This window comes from Camellia sinensis, chromosome 8 (assembly GCF_055761805.1).
Source record: "Camellia sinensis isolate YWXY chromosome 8, ASM5576180v1, whole genome shotgun sequence".
NCBI classification, from domain to species: domain Eukaryota; kingdom Viridiplantae; phylum Streptophyta; class Magnoliopsida; order Ericales; family Theaceae; genus Camellia; species Camellia sinensis.
In genome coordinates, this window is record NC_138968.1 from 93,167,699 (window position 1) to 93,185,356 (window position 17,658).

Genomic DNA, 17,658 nt, shown 5'->3' on the forward strand with positions numbered 1-17,658 from the left:
TTCCAAACCTTGAACTTGAATTCAGAAGGTTCAACAGTCAACTACTATGTGAGGCCTATGTGGCCATTTTGAAGCAGCCCTCGAACAAGAGGCACCAAAGTCAGATCAAGAAGATCAGATTTCATCAGAAAAGGCTTGCGAAGCTAGAACAAAAGCACCCCTCGAACTAGGGGCAAAAATGTCCGATATGCTCGAAGAACCGAAGATGGATCCTTCTGCAAATCAATACAACAGCCACTCTCTTGGATACGGATGGCTTCGAGATCCTAAAACCATTTGGCATGGACTTGTTACACTTTTACCCTTTGAGAGGCTCGCTGGGCCGAAAACCCGGAAGGGCGACCCAGGCAAAAGTTAGAACAAGAGAAAAATACAAAAAAAATACAAAAAAAAAAGAAGCAAAAAATGCAAAAGAAAAGAAAAAAAAGAAAAAAAAATGCAAAAAAAGGAAGAAAAAAAGAAATTGAAACAAAAAGAACAAAGCTCGCAAGGTCGAGTGTACCTTAACCCCGAACTACGTAAGGCTTGATTCCCATCTTTGGGATACGTAGGCAACTTCATTCTGAAGTCCAGCCGTAAAACACTTCAAATTCGATTGTGTCCATGCGATGGTTTTGGTCATCTTTGTCTTCTCTGTATCTGAGGATTCGGTTGTGTTCGCTGCTCTGAGGACTGCCTACAAAACGCTGCGGTGCCGTCCAAACAAGGGGCAACTTTCCGTTGCCATTCAATGCGCCGCGGTGCCGTTCAAACAAGGGGCAACTTTCCGTTGCCATGCAGTGTCCTTCAGACAAGGGGCAATTTTCCATTGCCATGGATCCGAGGTTGTGCATCTCAAGGGTAGGTCCGTGCTCATTCAGCAGTGACCGTTTGCGAAATAGTTTTTGAGAATTTCTACTGGGGTTGACTAATCTTCTTGAAAAGTACTCCATTTTTTTCAAAACTGGACAATTTCTCGGACCCAAAAAAGGAAAACTCTCAGTGCTCACAGCCTAACTTGCATGATTTTAAATCAGAAAATCGAACAAGCATGTTAATCTAACTCTCATTTTGGTCAAAATTTTTTAAGAGAAAACTAAAACAAGAAAATGGTCAAAATGATGAACTAGGGGCACAGTTGAGTCAGGTGTTCTGTCTTTTCCCCTTTGTCAAAATACTTGCCAGAAAGGGCACTCTACTTGTCGGAAAGGGCACCGTATTCGCCAGAAAAAGGGACAACAAAGGGTAGAAAGCTCTCACATCCTCCAAGCAACGAAGTATCAAGCAAAGTGCGAAGCACGAACTAGAATAGGGCAAGATATTACACTCCATCATCTGGACAGATCTTATCACGTCCAAACTCCCGGACAGAGCATCATCAACCGATGTTAGCTGCAGATTTGCTACACATCCTGTTGTAGCACAACCCCTCTGAGAGAGGAACTCACTAGCTGTGCGTAGGAAAAGAAGAATCTAGCAGAATGCTAGGGGCACGAGCCCACAATTTGCTGTTCGTCCATCAACCACCCGGGAGAGGGATGAAAAATGAGAGATTGAAGAATAGAGAGATGTGCGATGAGAGAAAAAGTGAGAAAATGGCTTTTTCAGAAAAATAGAGCTTGAGGGCCGAGTGATGTGAGGATCACAAATGAGAGAGGGGTGGAGAACAATACCCGGTGAAACAGGCTCCCTGTGCACGTCTGTGTGTCGCGTCTTTTGTTTTGTTTGTCTCGATTTTTGCTTTGAGTCGTTCCGAGCGTGTCTCGATGTGTTTAGGTTGTTTTACTTTGTTTTTCCTTTGTTGAGTGGTGTTTAGGTCGTAGGCCTTTTATTTTCGTGTTGAGTTGTCTTGCTGTGTTCAGTCGTAGGCTCGATACCCGGTCAAAAGCTCATTTATCAATTCCAAAATAAAATCGTTTTGCGCTCCGAGTGCCGTGCCGTTCTCCACATCTGTGCAAAACAAGATTCGTTCTTTCATAAAACCGCAGGGTTCAACCCAGGTCATGTCAGAACAGCAAAACTAGGACCTATTTGAAGCTATATGGGTTCCAGACTACAAAGCAAAAGCAAAAGAGGAAATGTCGGGTACCTGAGTTTGTTTCAACTTCAGTAAATTCCGAGACTACATTCCGTGTGTACCCCTTCAAGTCTTGCCAATGCTCCGAAGTATGAGTGCGCCTCTACTTCAAGCTCAAACTCCAGCCTACTTCAGTGCCAGAATGGTAATCAAAGTGCTCCCTCAGAAAACCAGCCCCCGCCAGATGCATCTTGGCTGTGTTTACCATAAGTTCCTAGGAGACCAACTGCGACGGTGGAAACTAGAGTTCGGACGGCTATTGCCTAGAACGCAAAGGTTCGGAATTTCCGAGACTAAAGTCTGGTTTAAATACCCAGGGGTCTATCCTCGGCTTGAAATCTGTATGGCAACCCCATAGATTGAGATAGCATGTGAATGCGCCTCGATTCTGGATACTGAGTCAACATAGTCTGTCACCCCGTTGGAGAATAGGGAAAGTTGTGAACATGGCCAGGAAGGAAAGGTAGTAACCACGGTTTAGGAGTACAATCGAGAAAGTGCAAGAGGAACCCACTCTTTTTCAGCTCAAAATGTTTCTGCGGAATTTTCAACTCATGTCTTCGATGTGTAGCTCATCGTCGGTCGACATGCACGAGGTGTATCCTTTTTGGAATGTATCGTGACCCCTCCGAGAGGTAAATCGGAGGTTACGTTTGGAAATTGGTCTACTTAAGGCTTGTATTCCCTTATTCAGCATTTTGTTTCAAATATGCGTTGTCACGCACATTCCACTTGCATTGCTATGCATCCTTCCACCCGCATTGTTATGCACTTCTCATGCTTGCATTGTGATGCACGTTCCAATTGCATTGTTATGCGCCCACTTCACTAGCATTGTTATACCCATTCATTGCATTGATTATGCACATCTATCTCGCATTGTTATGCTCATTGCTTGCATTTTTATGCACCAATTCACTTGCAATCATCATTCTTTCTCCTCGCGCGTGTGACGGGTTAGACCCTCTTCGGTTAAAAGCATTTGGAATACGTTCCAATGCTCACACCATTCTGAAACGCCGGGATACATCCCTATGTTTCTCCCTCTTCGGTTAAAAGCATTTGGAATACGTTCCAATGCTCACACCATTCTGAAACACCGAGATACGTCCCTATGTTTCTCCCCCTTCGGTTAAAAGTGTTCGGAATACGTTCCAATGCTCACACCATACTGAAACGCCGGGATACGTCCCTATGTTTCTCCCTCTTCAGTTAAAAGCATTTGGAATACGTTCCAATGCTCACACCATTCTGAAACGCCGGGATACGTCCCTATGTTTCTCCCTCTTCGGTTAAAAGTGTTTGGAATACGTTCCAATGCTCACACCATTCTGAAACGCCGGGATACGTCCCTATATTTCTCCCTCTTCGGTTAAAAGTGTTCGGAATACGTTCCAATGCTCACACCATTCTGAAACACCGGGATACGTCCCTATGTTTCTCCCCCTTCGGTTAAAAGCGTTCGGAATACGTTCCAATGCTCACACCATTCTGAAACACTGGGATACGTCCCTATGTTTCTCCCGCTTCGGTTAAAAGTGTTCAGAATACGTTCCAATGCTTACACCATTCTAAAACGACGGGATACGTCCCTATGTTTCACATTCCTTGCGGAATACCGGGATACGTGCCTATGTTTCTCATTCCTTGCGGAACTCCGGGATACGTCCCTATGTTTCTCATTCCTCGTGGAACACCGGGATACGTCCCTATGTTTCTCCTTCTTTTCTAACCTTGGGATACGTCCCTAAACCTTGGGATACATCCCTAAATCTTGGGATACGTCCCTAAACACCGGGATACGTCCCCATGTTTCTTTGCATGATCATAAGTTATATTCGGCTTCTTGCAGTATCATTTGCATTTTGCCCCTGCCTGCGGGCACATCTCTGTTTATTTTGTATGTTAGTCTAAGTCTTCGGCCTTGTCAAAAATGGGTCGTCTCTAGGCTTTGACATTCACTCCCGTCACTTATGACTTTCGAGTTCTGTCAAAGAGGGGCAACTGTAGACACCCCATTTTTCACCGACCTTAAGACTCAAACGTCACCAGTTGAGCGCTCGGTGATACTACATATTATGCTCGTTTAGAAGTCTCAGAGTCGCGGCCGTGAGCCCTGCCTCCGGATTTCTGAACCCTCTTCTGTGCCTTGCCTCGGTTTGCGAACCAGACTCGATTTTCTCTGTTTCTTTTCCTGAGGGGAGGGAGAGGTCCCGTAGACCATCTCTCAGTGGCCGTGGGCTACATTTTGTGGCTGTAGGCCATTTTGCCCAATTCGGAGCCCGGTTCCCGATTTTCGGAACCGTAGGCCGTGTGCCTCGGTTCGGGACCGCTTAACCATCACCTATTGCTCCGATTTTTGGTGTACTTCTTATTTTCTCCCTTTTGAGGGTCACTGAGGTCTGAGAGACCCACTTCGTGGCCGAATGCCACTTTCGGTGCTTAACAGGCAGTTTTCAGGGCCCCGAACTGCGTGTTCTAGCCCCCGAACATTCGTTTTGCATCAGTTTTCGTTCATTTTTGGCAGGTACCTCTGTTTCATCCCTAGGGAGGCCGTAGAAGGGTGGGAGGCCAGCAATTATTTCAGAAACCAGCTATATATCCTCCGACGCCCGTTTTTCTCACTTCCGAGCCAATGTTGAACACCCTTGGGCCATTTTCTTGAACTTTTAACCACATATTTGTGATGTACACACATGGGAGGACCCTAAAAGTTGGTGGCCGGCCACTAATGTTGCTTAACCCTTTTGAACCCTTCCTAAAAGTGGGTTGTTCTCTCTCTTGGTCACTTTTTCCAGTGTTTGACCACATGGTTGTGTTGTACACACATGGGAGGACACCAATATCATATGGTCGGCTACTAATTCTCATTGACCTTTTTGACCCTTGGCCGGCCGGCCACCTGCAGCTGAGATAACTGGCCGGCCTTGACCCTTGCCCCCTGCTTAGTTCAGAACTGCACTTTTTTTCCCCCCAAAAATCTGTATCCGGGGGACAACCCTTTTGGGGGGAAACTTGATCCATTTTCCCCCCACTTTTTCCCTCCATTTTCCCCCCATTTTGGGCTATATACCTGGCCTCCAGCTCTGAAAAAAGGGTTAGAAAAAATTCCCTCAAGCCCTTTGCATTGGATCTCTCTCCCTCTCCATCTCCAAGCTTCCATACTTCCAACCCTACACCATTTTACACTACACCACCAAGCCCCACCCTTCCCTCCTTCATTCCAGCAGCTGGAGGCTGTTCTTCAAAGCCTAAGGAGCCACAAACTCAAGCCAAGAAGCTATCAAAGTTTGGTCTTCAAGGGTGAGTACCAATTCCCTCTTTTTGAGCTTAATTTTGCAACATTTGTTTAGCTATTTTGCTTGCTGATTTGAGCTCCGACCAAAACTGAAAGTATCCTTTATTTGAGCTCTATTTCATGTTTCATTAAGGGAATTTTGGCATTTGAGGTCCCTATCTTACACTTGCTTCATTATCCTTCTTATATACCGTTATCTTGCATAGTATTTTTAGCCTATGTGTGATCTGTTTTGGAGCATGATGTAAACTGTAAATGAGCTCATTTTGAGCCCCTATTCAACATTGAAGAAGGGCTCATTACTGTTTGGGATCTCCATGTGCCACTTGTCATTATATCCCTCTTTAGTCCCCATTTTTGCATGATCTATTAGCCTATTATGCTTCTGTTTTTGGTCATTTTACAGAACTGAAAACAGTCTTATTTTGACCCCATATTCATGTTTCATTCAGGGTCTTTGGCTGTTTGATGAATGTTTTGTATACTTTGTGTTTTGACCTCTTTTGGGCCCTATCTTGCATGGCATTTTGAGCATGCTTGTATACTGATTTAGGCTTGGACATCAACTGTAAAATATCATATTTTTGGCCCCTCTTCAATATTGTAGAAGGCCTCTAATCTGTTTGGGGTCGGCAGCTGTGAGTTGCTTCTTTATCTTGCATTTAGGGCCATTTTTTGCGTGCTATTTTTGCCATATTTGTGTTTACTATTTGGCCATGTTTTGAACTGTAAAAGTGCTTGTCTAGGGGCTTCCTTGCTTCTGTCTTTTCATCTCATGTACAAATTATGCATGCATTGCATAGCTATAGGCCATTTCATGCGCCAAAATCTATGTTTCGGGGCTCGTTCCATGCATCGGGTTTCATTTTACCGGGTTTCAGGGCTGTTTTGCATCTCATTTTACCTCTGGTTTTGGCATTATCATATGCCATATTCCATGTCTTTGCCATGTCTCATTAGAGTGGCATTTCGGTGCCTGAGGGTCGGTCCTCGGTTTGCATGCACACGTGCACGCATTTCGAGTTGTCTCGTTTTCATCCGATGGCCTCCTATGTGAGTGTGGCTGAAGCTCTCTCATGTTGGTGTAAGCCCATTATTGTATTGCGTATGCCATTTCATCCATAGCATTGTGTATGCTCGGTTGTGTATTACCTTATTGCATTGTGTATGCCATTCCATAACATTGTGTATGTTAGGATTGTATCTTAGTTGCATTTCATGCATGTCATGCATATTGCATCGTGTTCGGGATAGGAGTTAGCCCGGGCACGGGAAACGAGGTACGTTTCGTACTCCGAGTGACGGAACGTGTCTCAATTCCCAGTCACCGACACTCCGGATTATTCATGATGGAGTTAGGTTCTTGTTGTGTTTATATGTGCATTCATTCTACATTGAATTGCACAATTCGACCCCTCGGCCATCATGCATCGATATGCGTAATTGGTGGCACGAGGATCGAGGTATGCATATATCTGTGAAAATACATTGCCATGCCCCTTTCCTGCTCTCTGTTGCAGCAAAATAAAGAATCAATAACTTTTCGGAGCTTGGCACGCATTTCAAGAATAGGTGCAAACAGAGGCTAATTGGGGTATCCCAGTGGATTTCCGCGCAAGGCAGCCTAAACATACATCATTCATCAGAATCAAGGCAGTCCCCAGCTTGCATGCCAGTTTACAACTTTCTTAGTTAATTTGTAAATTAATTAGGAATTTGTACATTATTTGGACTGTAATATTTGGACTGTACTATTCTTTCATTTGGGACTGTATTATTCGGACCCTCTGTGCGAGGGCATAATTGTAATAAGTGTGGGTGAGTGTGATGTATGTCTTCCAATCCCACGTCTTTCTTCCCTTTTATTTACCTGCTTATGATGGTTAGATTAGGGCATATTTCAATTAGCATACAGTATGATAGCATGTTTGCATTCATTCATCTGTTTTGCATGCACCGGGCTCGGCGCATCATACTAACTGTATTGTATTTTCAATTTCAAATTGAATACATGTTAGCTGTAGCATTCCATATGCCATGTTTAGAATAGTCGAGCCTGCTATAGTTTGCATTTTTGCATGTGTTGCATTAGGCATTTCTGTATACTTAGGATCATGCATGATTTCTAATGTAGTTTCTGTTTTGGCTTGGAGTACTCGGTGAGTTTTTATGCTTTAGCATCCTTGCATGCGTGTGAGTGACTGCTATGAATAGCATGCTTGCCATGAGGCTATTTTGCTTATGTGATATAACTGCCTGAATGCCTGTGGGTGAAGGTTGGGTTATTTGGATTGGAACAATTCATCAAATGTTTGTTTTAAGCCCACTAGATAGTGGCAAAACCATTGTTTTCTAAGCCCACCCGATGGTGGCAAATCCATGTCTTAGCCTACCTGCGGGTAGCACCATCAAACCATTTTCAAACAAACAAACATGAAATGTTTTGTTCCAATTCAGGCGACTCAGTCTATACTTGTATGCTGTGCGCATCACATAGTAACCTAGGCTAATAACCGGAATAAGAACATACAATGTTTTCAAAAATAGATATCATGGTTAGTAGAGGCCGGTCTCTGACCGGGCGAGCGGGGGTGCTCACGAAGTGACCTTCCTCAATCGTACCCAAGTTCCCGAGCCGAGGCAACTTTGGTGATGACGGACACGTGGCCTTTGGCACCGAGTCAGGGTTCCCATTAAAAAAACATTTAGGTGGCGACTCTGTATCTGGCAAAGCAGTCCATGTTTGGCACTTCTTTCAAAAATCTGTTTTCTCAAAACGATTTGCCGGATTTGGACTCTTTGGTTCAGACTTAGAACCGTGACATTTGAGAGTCCTGAGCTGTAGTGACCCCAAATGAACGAAACGGGAGTTCGTTCCTCCCGGGGCGTTCGGGGACGTCTACACTCATATATATATATAGGTGTACAGGCACCAAACCGCGGCTAGGAGCGTCAGGGTTACTCCAGTTTTGTCAAGCCAACTACCGTGTCTCACTGCGAGGTTCCGAGCCTATCATGCTAAGGCTAGGGGTGTTTTAGGACTCCCCCTTCTGTACTGTCTTGCTGTTCTGTAATAACCGAATGGATTATATAGACCGAATGTTTACTGTACTGTTATATAGGGATTGAGTCCCTATTCTGAATGATTGTATATATTATGTATACTTTTCCACTGAATGTAAATATGTTGGAAAGTCTTTTGCATATAGACTGTCACAGCTCATTGGGCATTGTTCAATTACTGTATTGGCTTCCGCCAGGCCCTGTACTCTGTTTTACTGTTCTACTGTTAAGCAGGCCTTCGGTAATCTCGGAATACTGGCCGGTTACGGTGCTAAACCCATGGGGCCGGGTTTGGGTCGTGACATCTCTCTCTCTCTTTCTCTGCTCTACTCCTTTCCTTTCTTCTTCTTTCTTTCTTCTTCTTCCTCTTCTTCTTCTTTGCCCTCTTCTTCTGCGTTATTAAAAAAAAAAAAAATCAAAACAACGAAATGACGTCGTTTTAAATTCGAGGGATTTGAAAACTTTGATTTCGAGCTACGTAGCACGGTTGCTTTTTAAATTCAAAAAAAATTATATACATATATTTTTCTTAAAAATATACACAAGTCAAGTGGCCCCCACCCATTAAAAAATAATTTATATACACCTAATAAAGATTTGTCAAAGTAGGCCTAGCTAAGTTTCAAACAAAAACTCACCCACATCTCAATTTTAATTTACACAAATTGCAAAACTACCTCACTTTTTTGTCTTTAGTTTAGTCTTTTGGTTCTTGAAATCAAAATTCCCTCTCTACAGATCAGAGTGTTCTTCTCACCGACTTATCTAAAAAATCGATTCGATTCAACAATTACACAAACTGTACACAGTGTATTTATACTATTTTCAATTCTCCTCTCTCCATTACAAGTTACAATTTGTATGGTACTATACATAATATTGGAAAGAATTTATTATTCATATTTTTATGATTTTGTTTTGCATCATTTTTTTAAAAAAATTTGAAATAAATTAAATTATGTATTGTCTATAAAATTCTCTCAATTGGTACTATACACAATTCAATGAAATTGTTGACTTTGTGTGCAATTAAATCATCTTTTAACAATTGTGTATTTTTTGGGGGTTGAATGATTGATTTTAAATTACATTAGTAACAATTTTTTTTCTTTAGTGATAAAAGAATTTAGATTTTGTTAATATGATGCATTGACTGGGTATTTGATTTGATTTTTATTTGGTAAATAATTTTGCATTTGTTTGTATATAATTGAAATCATCTCTTAACAATGATGTGTTTTTTTGGGGATTAGTAGCAATCTTTATTTTTAGTAATAAAAAAATTGGAATTTTGCCAATCTGATGCATTGTCAATATGATAGTTGGTCTTTTGTTCTTATTTTTGTTAAGGTTGAATGCTTATTCTTTTCTTCTTCTTTTTTTAAATATTATTATTATGAAGAAACTTTAGTCTATAATTTTAATATATTTCTCTTGATTAAACTTATAAAATATGTCTATATTTTTTTAGAAATGTAAATGTTTTATTAATTTTGCCTCCATCAAATTTAAATCCTAGTTTCGTCTCTCTCCACCATAGTCGTTATACTCACGACACCACTCTCTTTTATTCACTTTTCTTCCATTCTTTTGACCCTTGCTAGTTACTTAAACATATTTAACTCATGATTGTTTCACTTTTCATCACCCTTTCGTCTTTTCTTTATCTATCCATTCCGCAACCTTTCTTCTCATGGCATCACCCACCGCTACCACAACTACCACCACCACCACCACCACCTTTTTTCGTTCAATTTCCTAAATTTCACTTTCACCCCCCAACCACATCTCCACCATCAGGGGCAAAATAGAAGGACTGTCCATGGCCATGCCCCCATTTTTTTAAATTAAAAACAATTATATACATATATTTTTCTTAAAAGTATACACATGTCAAGTAGCCCCATCCATTAAAAAATAATTTGTATACACCTAACAAAGATATGTCAATGTAGGCCTAGCTAAGTTTCAAACAAAAACTCACCCACGTCTCAATTTTAGTCTTTGTAATTTACACAAATTGCAAAAGTACCTCACCTTTTTGTCTTTAGTTTAGGTCAAGTTTGACAAGTTAAAAAAAAGTTAAAAAGTCAAAAAGTTACTCAAAAAGTTAAAGAGTTATCACTATTCACCAAAAGTCAAAAATTACGACTGCACGACTCTCAATCCTAATTTTTCCCTACACACTAATTTATACAATTTTTTAATACACATTTTTTCATAAAAAATCAAAAAATTAACCCAAACATTCATATTTTTTTCCTCAATTTTTTAGTTCAAAAAGACAAAAGTACACTTATTTAAGACACCCCAAACAACCCCTTAAGTCTTTTAGTTCTTGAAATCAAAAAGTCCTATCTGTAGAGCAGAGTGTTCTTCCCACCGACTTATCTAAAAAATTAGCTCGCGATTCAACCATTACACAAATTGTACACGGTGTATTTATACTATTTTCAATTCTCCTCTCTCCATTACAAGTTATAATTTGCAAGGTACTATATATAATATTGGAAAGAATTTATTATTCATATTTTTATGGTTTTGTTTTGAGTCACTTTTTTTTTAAATTTGAAATAAATTAAATTATGTATTTTTTTATAAAATTCTCTCAAGCTCATGTGATTCAATGAAATTGTTGACTTTGTGTGCAATTAAATCATCTTTTAACAATTGTGTATTTTTTGGGGGTTGAATGGTTGATTTTAAATTACACTAGTAACAATTTTTATTCTTTAGTGATAAAAGAATTTAGATTTTGTTAATATGATGCATTGACCGGGTATTTGATTTGATTTTTATTTGGTAAATAATTTTGCATTTGTTTGTATATAATTAAAATCATCTCTTAACAATGATGTGTTTTTTGGGGAATTAGTGGCAATCTTTATTTTTAGTAATAAAAAAATTGAAATTTTGTCAATCTGATGCATTGTCAATATGATAGTTGGTCGAGTTGAAAAGTAAAGTTAAACTTCTTTTGTTCTTATTTTTGTTAAGGTTGAATGCTTATTCTTTTTTTTTTTTCTTTTTTTTTTTAATATTATTATTATGAAGAAACTTAGTCTATAATTTTAATATATTTCTCTTGATTAAACTTATAAAATATGTCTATATTTTTTTAGAAATGTAAATGTTTTATTAATTTGGCTTCCATCAAATTTAAATCCTAGTTTCGTCCCTGTCCACCATAGTCGTTATACTCACGACGCCACCCTCTTTTATTCACTTTCCTTCCATTCTTTTGACCCTCGCTAGTGCTTTGCTTACCCAATTACTTAACATATTTAATTCATGATTGTTTCACTTTTCATCACCCTTTCGCCTTTTCTTTATCTATCCATTTCGCAACCCTTCTTCTTATGGCATCACCCACCATTGTCGCCGCCGCCACCACCACCACCACCACCACCTTTTTTCCTTCAATTGCCTAAATTTCACTCTCAACCCCAACCACATCTCCACCATCAAGGGCAAAATAGGACTAGCCATGGCCATGGCTATGCCCTTTTTTTTTTAAATTAAAAAAAAATTATATACATATATTTTTCTTAAAAATATACGCATGTCAAGTGGCACCCACCTATTAAAAAATAATTTATGTACACCAAACAAAGATGTGTCAAAGTAGGCCTAGCTAAGTTTCAAATAAAAACGCACTCACATTTCGATTTTAGTCTTTGTAATTTACACAAATTGCAAAAGTACCTCACTTTTTTGTCTTTAGTTTAGTCTTTTAGTTCTTGAAATCAAAAAGCCCTATCTGCAGAGCATAGTGTTCTTCTCATCGACTATAATAACCCTCACCATTGATCATTGATAACGCTACTGATTACTGTTAAACTGAGACTGAACATGATTAGTAATTGAACTGACTGAAATACTGAACTGATTGATTGAATGTACTAGTTTAAATGCATGTCTATCTGTTTGACTATTTAATTATTTGTTCATGTTTTATGTTTAAACTGCAAATTGAAGGCCTTATTGGCGGCCGAATCTGAAATTGATTGATAATTTATGATAATTAGAATTAATGTGATTTTATGGTATATTTATATGGAATGTGATTTGGCATGATTTAATTAGATTAAACTAAGCTTAACCCCACAAGTTGCCTTATCTACAACTTTGCCATTATAGTGGGCCATTAACTACACATTGTTTGGAGCCTTATCACACTTAGACAAAAGCATTTTCTTTAGCCATTCCTTGAGAGCATAGCCGACTTAGAGATGGGAGTGAGAGAATTGAGTTGTTCATCTTGAATTTTGCTTGGAAACTTGAAGAATTTGTAGAGGGTTTGTGCAAATTGAGTTTCTACACTTGAATACAAGACTTAAGGTAGAACATCCACCTTCTTGAGCTTGTTTTTGAATTGATTCATGCATGGTTCTTGTGTCCTTAGTGATCTAAGCCTAGATTGAGCCTTATAATGTTGAATTGAAGCTCATTCCATGCATGCATGTGTATATTGATGAGTTTGAAGTTGTTTTCATGGAAGATTGTTACTTGCATGTTCATATTAGAGTTCTAGTGCATGAATTTATCATGTTTTGTAAAGATTGGCTCACTAGAACAATTATTTGAAGCTTGAAAGTTGTTTAACGTCTTGCATGTTCAATTGAAATCATGTTCTTGAAAATTGGTTTGAAATTGGGTTTAATTCCCTCACCTTTGGGCCTTGATTTTACAAATTGAGCTTTAAATCATGTCATACTATGTATTTACAAGTGTTTTCCAGGAAATGGGCCTAAAGGAATCGAATTTGATTCATTTGTAGTCGAATTTGATTCATTTGTAGTTGAATTTGAGCTTGAGGTTCAAATCTGAGAATTCCAGATTTTGAACTCACGCTCGAGCGGGGTGACTGGCACTCGAGCGTGGAAATCGTGCTCCCAGCATTTTGTTCTGTTTTGTAGTCAGCTCGAGCGGGGTAATATACGCTCGAGCGGGACCTTGTGTATTACGCTCAAGCGGGTGTCGAGCGCCCAATCGAGCGTGAATTTCACCTATCCAGCACTTTTGACTGTTTTCAGTACGCTCGAGCGAGTAAGTATACGCTCAAGCGGAAAACCTTTGTCTGCATGTCCGCTCGAGCGGAGTAACCTCCACTCGAGCGGGACCCCTGTTTTCTGAAAATTCTGAAAATTCTGAAAATACTTTTAAAGTGCATCTTTGCATCCTCATTTCATCCTAGGCATTCTTAGGCTTAGTTTAAAGCATCTTAATAAGGATATAGATGTAGAACCACACCGAGTCTAAGTAGGGACTAAGTCTTTGTTTCCTGAATGTGAACTTAGTGTGTGTTCATCCTGTAAACTGTGTAGGGTTGGCATCTGAGGACGCGCTCTAGCTTAACTGTAGCCCAGAACTCTGTGAGTAACAATTGTGTAAAGATATGTTCAAATATGATTATCTTCCGAACAATTGAACTATACTGTTTTCTGAAATGATACTGTTACTGAATGAATGATGTCCTAATTGTGAACTGTATTTGTGGCATCCTTAGCAACTACTGTTACTGTTACTGTTACTGCTACTGTTACAGAGATCTCTGTCGGTTCCCATGTTGAAACCACTACTGTTTACTGATATGATGGCCATCAACTGACTGTTCGGTCTGATAAGACCTACTGTACTGTTTTGCTACTGGATGTACCACATATGACTGTAATGACTGAATAACTGACATGCTGATTGAAATGATTGTTTTCAATACTGTAAGGACATTCATTCGTAACCTCTTTACGCATTATGTTATTCACTGGGCTTTAACTCACTGCTCATATATATATGTAGGTGTACAGGCACCAGACCGGAGCTAGGAGCGTTGGTTAGACTCCCTTTTTGTCAAGCTAACCATTATGCCTCACTGCGAGGTTCCGAGCCTGCCAAGCTATGGCTTAGGGGTGTTTTAATTTCCCCCGTCTGTCTCTGTATCTGTTTTGTAATGTTGTATAGACTGATAGCACTGTACTGTACTGTTTAACAGGGATTAGGTCCCTGTTCTGATCGACTGTAAATGTTGTACATACTGTTCTGTACTATTCATGTATATACGTATGAAAAATCTTTTTGCATACAGACTCACAGCTCATTGGACATTATTTATTTACTGTTTTGGCTTCTACCATGCCCCTGTACTCTATATTACTGTCTTACTGTTAAGCAGGCCTTCGATAATCTCGGATTACTGGCCAGTTACGGTGCTAAACCCATAGGGGCGGGTTTGAGTCGTGACATCGACTTATCTAAAAAATCGATTCGATTCAACCATTACACAAACTGTACACAGTGTATTTATACTTTTTTCAATTCCCTTCTCTCCATTACAAGTTACAATTTGTAAGGTACTATATATAATATTGGATAGAATTTATTATTTATATTTTTATGGTTTTGTTTTGAATCATTTTAATTTGAAGTAAATTAAATTATGTGTTGTCTATAAAATTCTCTCAAGGTCCTGTGATTCAATGAAGTTGTTGACTTTGTGTGCAATTAAATCATCTTTTAACAATTGTGTATTTTTGGGGGTTGAATGATTGATTTTAATTTAGTAACAATTTTTATTCTTTAGAGATAAAAGAATTTAGATTTTGTTAATATGATGCATTGACTGGGTATTTGACTTGATTTTTATTTGGTAAATAATTTTGCATTTGTTTGTATATAATTAAAATCATTTCTTAACAATGATATGTTTTTTGGGGATTAGTAGCAATCTTTATTTTTAGTTATAAAAAAATTAAAGTTTTGTTAATCTGATGCATTGTCAATATGATAGTTGGTCGAGTTGAAAAGTGAAGTTAAACTTCTTTTTTCTTATTTTTGTCAAGGTTGAATGCTTATTCTTTTTTCTTTTTTTTATATTATTATTATGAAGAAACTTAGTCTATAATTTTAATATATTACTCTTGATTAAACTTATAAAATATGTCTATATTTTTTTAGAAATGTAAATGTTTTATTAATTTGGCTTCCATCAAATTTAAATCCTAATTTCGTCCTTGTCCACCATAGTCATTATACTCATGACGCCACCCTCTTTTATTCACTTTCCTTCCATTCTTTTGACCCCCGCTAGTGCTTTGCTTACCGAATTACTTAACATATTTAACTAACGATTGTTTCACTTTTCATTACCCTTTCGCCTTTTCTTTATCTATCCATTCCGCAACCTTTCTTCTCATGGCATCACCCACGGCTACTGCTATCACCACCACCACCGCCGCCACCACCACCACCACCTTTTTTCCCCCAATTTCCTAAATTTTACTCCACTTTGACAATGCGTTCCTATTGATCTCCTCACGACATCACCCTCTCATTCACTTGTTACGATCGTCACTTTCTTTTCACAAATACCACCATCAGGGACAAAACCAAGATTTCATTATCGGATGGACCAAAAGAAAAATAAATTTTTTTACCATATAAACAAAACACACACGTGTGTATAATATATAGAAATTATAAATGCATAAAAAAAATTAAATACCATAGAAGCAATTTATAATAAGACGAATAAATTTTTTTAGTGTAAAATAAAAAGAGAATTAAAGATGAAAGAAGAATGACATATATATATGTACGGGGAGCAAATATTCAGGCAAGCCCGTACTCCTTTCTTCCAAGCTCCGCTTCTATCCGATCACCTGCGTACACAAAGGTGGTGAGCTACCTGGCGGTGTGTGGCCGGAAAACCCCTCCGACGGTCAAGTTAGAACACACACCAGGGGATAGATAAAGAGAAGGGAGAGTGTTTAGTGTTTAGTGTATGTCTCACCAAATGTTCATCTGTCCGCGTATGGGGGGCGCAGACGTACTTATATACCTTCTGCGCCCCAAATCTACTCCCAGTGATCTCTCAACACGTGGCACTGCTATCCCATCTGTCAGCATAAACCTTGCTGAGCACCACCTAACCCAACTGCCTGCTCATTCTCTTGGGAGCTCGGCAGCCGGGCAGTTCCATCTCGGCCATCGTCTGCCATGCTGCGCTTCATGCCCAAGTACTCCAACAGCTAAACTCAGATGAGGACCGGACTCGGCGGCATCTCGGCAAAGCCGAGCTCGGGACTACTTACACTTGTTTGCGGTCGACCTACTTGTCGAGCAAACAGGTACCTCGGTCCAACCTTGCCTTTCCTGGCACTGGACTTTTCACCTGACCAGCTTCGTAACCACAGATCCTTGCAGCTCGGTCAATCAACGCGCTACCTTAACCGAGCAGCTTCTTTCTGTTGGACAATCTTCACTGTATTTAAAAGATTTAATTCTATTGTGTACACAACAACAAATAGAATTTAAAGAAATAAAGAAAAATGAGAGAATTTGTTTGATTACAAAAATTAAACTCGAAATAAAAATAAATAAATAAACACAGATTTTATTTTGTTACAAAAACAAAATTAAAATCTGATTTAAATAATAAAAACAACACTGAAAATAAATTAAATAACTTACTTGATTTAATTTCTTTGAATTATTTTCTGATCAAGTCCAGTGTTTGACACTGTGTCCTTAAGACAGATTCGTCCTCTCCACGGTGCTTTCAGAATTCGGACGTCTATCTCCCAAGATGAAATGATCTACCACAAACAATAGCAGCATTACTAATTGTTTGCCTTATGAACACACTAAGTGTTTACACTCTTTCTTTCGGAAATAAAATGCAGCAAGATGAAGAATATAAATAGCAGAAGTGAAATACGAAATTTCTGAATGGAAAATATCAAATGAGGGTGGTCCTATTTATAGATGTGAAGGTGGCTCTTGGTTTTGAATTGAACAGGTATGTGGCTCTTGGTTTTGAATTGAACAGGTATGATACCTGTTGGGTTTTGAATTTCAAACAGATTCAACAATTCAAACAGATAGCAATTACGGGAAGGGCCCTGTTTGGGTGTGCACTAATTCCAAAACAGTTTATTTCTGTTTGAAAACGGGAAGGGCCCTGTTTGGATGAACAAAAAATCCAAACCAATTTAATTTGAATTTTGGATTTTATTTTAATAAAAAATAAAATTAAATTCAAATGTTTTTGGCCCAAAAAGATTAGAAGCCCAACCCAACCACACACCATGCACCCGCGCCCAAGCCTAGCCTGCCTGACCGACCGGACGGACGGCGGCGCGCGTGTATGGTGATTTTTGGGTCCAATGGGTCTAGCTCATTTTGCCCATAACCTCTCCCTCTAAAACACTTGGGTACCCCTTGGGGCACACCCCAAGTATCT